Source organism: Telmatherina bonti (assembly GCF_933228915.1).
Source record: "Telmatherina bonti genome assembly, chromosome: 2".
Classification (NCBI taxonomy): domain Eukaryota; kingdom Metazoa; phylum Chordata; class Actinopteri; order Atheriniformes; family Telmatherinidae; genus Telmatherina; species Telmatherina bonti.
Window position 1 is genome coordinate 5,310,841 of NC_136620.1, and position 6,044 is coordinate 5,316,884.

The following is a 6,044-nucleotide window of genomic DNA, read 5'->3' on the forward strand; positions in this document are numbered from 1 at the left end:
TCCTGCCTGAGGGGATTCAGAGGAGGGGCTGGGGGAGAGTGAGTTCTTGATCCGGGTCACCGTAGAGTTCTGGGTGTCACGCGTGGTCAGTCAGGAGACTGGAGCAGAAACGGTCCCTACAACCTAAAGCATCATTCCACCTCCCTTCTGTGTCAGCTCTGAGTCCTGGAGCAGAACCTGATATGCAGATGTGGCTGCATGGACCCGGCCGCTGCTGATGGGGCCCGGAGATCCCAGAACCAGAGGGTCTGGCAGAGCCCTGTTGGTTGTGACTGTGAACAGTGTGGATATGGCTCCTATGGTGGACATGTGAGCTGGATTTTCACCTTTGACCTCTGGAGGTGATGGATCCTCCTTGTCCTCAGACTGTGTTTCAGTTGTGGAATTTTCTGGAAGTAAAAGACTAACAATGTGGCCGGCAGGCAGCACAAATCCCACCCCAACTACAGAATCAGATGATGTTTTCTGGAATGAGCTGCACCCTGATTCTGTCAGAAAGACTGTTCGGTTCACTCAGTTCTCTGTGGAAAACCTGGATCTCCTTCCTTGAACTTTTGCCTACTTTCTGATCCTTTACATGTTACTCTTAATTAATTACACATATGAATCTGATTTATCTACCAGGAAGCTTTGATGAACATGTGTCGGGCACTTCCTGGCATGAATTTCTGATTGTATGCTGATTGGAGGAGAGCATGGTGGCTGTGGCGCGTCTGACTCCTGAGCAGATCGAGTGATACGAGCTGAATGATTATCCACAAGACCAGGCCAAGGAATGAGGCCCTACAACCAAACATTTACTCACTGTTTCTGCTTAGCTTTATACCACATTTATGAGCATGCATAAAATTTTGCACTCCTGCAGACTTCTGCAAGTGAACAATGACACAGACATCTCTGCTCTGCTGCAGGGAAGCTGAACAGTTTATACAGACAAGTCAACTTCTGGCACGCTGTGCCTTATAAAAAAAAAAAAAAAAAAGTGATGAATACTAAGTTTTTAATGTTTGAGACAGAATAGATGTCAAAAGAGAAAAAATAAGCCGCTATATGACATTAAATAAGAAGGTAGTTTTGTAATTTCCCGACTTCAGTGAATGCAACACAAGTACAACAATCTCCGTGTTTTATTTGCTGACAGCTGGTGTTTTATCCCTAATCTGAATTCATTATTTTGAATTAAAGCAGATATGCTCAGTGGTTAAAATACACATCAGATGATTTTTGTTTAAAGAGTAGAACCAACTCTTGCGATGGCTGCCAGTAAACAGACCAGTCTCTTAGTTAACACGCTTAATAAGTAAACAAACAAGTCATTTAAGCCCTGTATGTCCTCAAAATTAACATGAATATGAGGCAGATTACTTGAACAGTATTGATACTTCCAAAGTTAAGCTAACTATGCTAAACCGTTAGCCTTGGCCTTTTCTGTTACACACGTTTGCATTAAAATCATTAAGGAAGAAATGCTGCTGTGAGTGTGCACGTACATGCGTGTGTCGTGTTGTTGTGGATGTGGACAGCTTTACCATCAGTATTAGAAGTTTGTTTCTAAATGCTGCTTTAGTTCAAATGTAGATAGAAAACAAACAGCTTTATTATGACCTGAAGGTCTCTGGCTGTTCAGTACCTGAAGTCCAGCTGTTAAAGATGGGTTTACATCTTGTTGCTTTATGCTTATGCTTATGTTCACAATATATTTGGAATAGAAAGCCAGTCTTATTATGATCTCAGTTTTGTGTGTGTTGCTCCTGAATGGGTCTGTTGGAGTCTAAGAGAGACAAATCAGAGTAAACCATGAGATTAACTAGACTACATTACTGATTAAATCAACAGTTCTGAATGAGCTTTATTTAATATATGCAGAGATTCTTCAGTGTGGTTCTGCTTCTGTCATTTAGCAGACATGACATAAACAACACGAGCAGTAAATCAGAAAGGAAATTCCAGCATGGATAAGTGTTGGTCAGACTGCTGGGAGTCCAGTTTGACACATGTTCTGCTATGCAGTACTAGAGGATTTTTTCTGGTTGTTGGTTAAGATGAGACGACCTGATAGGAACTTTGCAATAAGTAATTAAATGAATTTGGTTACTTTGAATGATTACCTACCAGATAAATGAGTGGCCCTAACTGTTGCTTTGTATTGTTCATGTTTTACTCCATGACTGTTTAGCTGAAACTGACTATCCTCTGCACCCCCCAGGCCTGGCCCCTGACCGACCTCTAGTTGACCCTGACTTGATTTTCCTTTTGATGCTGTTTGCTCTGACTGTGACGCGGTGGAGGCTGCAGCTCTCCCGTCTCAGTTCTCGTTACTTGAGCTTACTCTTTAGCTGAAAACAAGTCCATGTTTTGGCGCTCTCTTATGAATGACTTTCTGGATGCCATTTTCCTGAATGTTTTCCTCCCACAGGTTGCAGACGGGGAAATTTCCTTCTGGCTCTCTTTTCAGGTCTTCCTTGGACCAAAAGTACTTTTTCTGGTTCTGATGTACATGCGCATGCGTAACATGGAAACATGGGCTTTTTTGTGATTCTTTTTGCAGGACCCTCACCCAAGTGGGCATGGTTCCTTCCAAGACTGCCTGTTCAGACACAGCTCTGTGTGAAAGTAATGTTTTAACATATTGTCCTAACCTCATAAGAACCCTTTTCAGGCATTTGCACACAGGTGAAAGCTGCCCTTCATGAATCAGCATCTACGCAGCTCTATTCACTTCAGCCTGGAGATTTTGTCCTGATAAGAAGCTTTAAACATCAGCGCTGGAACCAACATCGATGGTTTAGGCCATTTCAGGTTTTCCTGACGACCCAGACAGCGGTAAAGGTTGCAGAATGAGCTGCTTGGCACTACAGATTGCTTGAACCTCCTGAAGCTCTTCAGTCTGAAATTACAGAAGAATAACGCACCACCCAACAAAGGGCAGAATAATCCCTGTGGTTGCGTGGGTAAGTGAGATAGTCTACTCTCACACCTGAAGACCAGCCTTCGCTCTCAAGCAAGATCAGTGTGAAGCTGAAGTGAATGGCTCCTCACTATTGTAATTTCTGAAAGATTCTTTTAAAACCCGACAGGCATGAGGCTCCTGATGTTTTGAGAATGTTGTCTTCTGTATGTACTTTTGCGTTCTGATAACAATTTCTCTTCTTATTGTTGGTCCTGTAGGACCAAGAGGAGGGAGAGTGTTGGGGAAAATTGTTATGAGTTTGGTTTGAATTAAGTATTAGACATATATGCATTGATTTGCTGTGATCCTGCTGTGTTTTGTGTCTATGCACAAAGCTTTCTTTAAGTTATATGATCCTTGTCTGGAATGTGCAGACAAAGTCTGAGACAGGAAGAGTTTCCTGCAGGGCATCGGTTTTTGTCAACTGCTTGGTTGACCAGTTGTCTAAAGGTTAGAGGTTAAAGGTAATAAAGTAATATAGTGAGTGATTGATGCTTAGTGAGTTCAGTTTAGTCTTAAATAAGAGATAATGATTGTTTCATATGGTGTGCTCAGCAACTAGGAGGAGTTAAGCATGGTTTATAATCGGGTGTTACTTCAGCATCTGGAGAGAGAGTTCTCTCTCCAAGCTCCAGCGTGTGCTTGTATTAGTTTATAATAAAATGTTCATTGTAAGAAGACAGTTGACTCTTAAATGTATTACAACTTCTCAAGACCAGAGTATTTTCCACCACAGGGTCTTGGCTGCAGCCTGGAGAATGAGGCGGGGCTGGATATTGGGCGGCCCCCTCAACATTTTGATTGGATTAACCCATAACCATTTCACATCCAACCCCGCCCAGTATCCAGCCCTGCCCCATTCTCCAGGCTGCAGCCGGGGCTTTCTAAAAACCTGTATGTATAATCACAATTTGCTTAAGAACCACATGTAGAGCCATGGAAAGTCTTCATCATCATCATCATCATCATCATGAAAGGAGTTCTGAAATCTTGACTGTGAATTCTTCTCTGTGTTGCCCAAACAGAGCTTTCTCAGAATGATCCTGCTCCAGACAGCTGGAGTGTCTCTAAGGGGATCTGGAAAGTCCTTCCTGTGCGGGAGAACAGGTTTAGCTGGTCAGGATCCGTCCGGATGGGCGATTAAGGGAACCAGTAATCCTGCCTAATGATAACTGAGATAAAGTGAGCCCTGTAAGTAGCCAGCTGCCCGGGGTGCTGTGACTGGTTCAGAGCTGGGTCAGCAAAAACCGCCGGAAAGTCACAGGGAACCAACAGGGTTGTCATGGCAACCCGTTAAGGTTTGGTCTACGCCTCGCAAAGAGCTTTCAGGTGGCAAGTAGAGACAATGTAACAATACTTCACTAACTTGTCTACTCCAACTAGTCCACACTAGATAGTCCATATTAACCACTGACTAATTAGTCTAAATTTCCAATTCCACACTTAATAATCCACACTAACTAGATTACCATAACTAGTCCGCACTAACTAGTCTAAAGTAAGTAGGCCACATTACCACACAAAATAACTAGTCTACACTTAACTAGTCCTTGATAATTAGTCCACACTAACTAGTTCTTGATATTTACTCTACACTAACTAGTCCTTGATAATTAGTCCACACTGACTAGTCCTTGATAATTAGTCCACACTGACTAGTCCACATTTAAAGTCCGCTCTAACTAGACGAAACAAACTGGTTTACACTGAGTCCACACTACCGGTCCACACTAACTAGTCTACACTACCCATCCCACTAAATATTCCACACTAACAAGCCCATATTAACCATTTTGAATTGACTAGTCTTCAGTAACTAGTCAATACTACCTAGCACATCAAATTATCCACACTTAGTCCACACTAACTGGGTTCAATGGATTACTCTACATTAGCTAGTCTATACTAACCAGTCCAGTCCTCATTAACTAGTCTACAGTAACTAGTCCACATTAACTAGTTCACACCACCTAAATTATTCTAGACTACAATTACTTTTTTCACATGCACCAGTTCACATCAACCAAGACGGACATGGTGGATGAACCTGGCAGATGTGGGCACCGTGGTGGGTGGGGGTGGGCACCGTGGTGGGGGTGGGCATCATGGTGGGGGTGGGCACCGTGGTGGGTGGGGGCACCGTGGTGGGTGGGCATCATGGTGGGGGTGGGCACCGTGGTGGGTGGGGGTGGGCATCATGTTGGGGGTGGGCACCGTGGTGGGGGTGGGCATCGTGGTGAGGGTGGGCATCATGTTGGGGGTGGGCACCGTGGTGGGTGAGGGTGGGCATCGTGGTGGGGGTGGGCACCGTGGTGGGTGAGGGTGGGCATCGTGGTGAGGGTGGGCATCATGTTGGGGGTGGGCACCGTGGTGGGTGAGGGTGGGCATCGTGGTGGGTGAGGGTGGGCATCGTGGTGGGGGTGGGCATCATGTTGGGGGTGGGCACCGTGGTGGGGGTGGGCACCGTGGTGGGGGTGGGCATCGTGGTGGGGGTGGGCACCGTGGTGGGGGTGGGCATCATGTTGGGGGTGGGCACCTGACATGGTGGCTGGTGGCGCTATAAGGTTTTTTCCAGGAGGTGGTGAGTTTGCTGTTTGTCCAGAGGAAGTCCAGATTCAGCTCAGGTCACATGATACCTGCAGGCTATGTTTACCTCAAGCTGGTTAGTTTACCTATAGCAGGTTAATTTACCAGCAGGTAAACTAAGCTGCTCATCAGGTTTTATACACCAGAGAAATATAAATAAAAGCACCCTGAAAATATCAACATAAAGCTGCATGATGCTGCCCCAAAACCTTTATAGTCTGATTACTAATTAACAACAACTGCAATCAAACGTTTTATCAGTAACTCATGAAGAAGTCAGTGGAAAAGTGGGAAGTTAAATTATTTTATTCAATCCCATTAAAAATCAAACACATTTTAAATTATTAATTCAAAACATGAACACCTAAATGAATGTCATGAACTTTTCAACATATTTACATGTATCTTATTCATCATCTGATCACTTTAAAAAAAAAAAAAGAATTTGAAAATAATTTTTAACACATAAAAAATATTTTATATTCAAATATAAACCATGCAGGAAAAC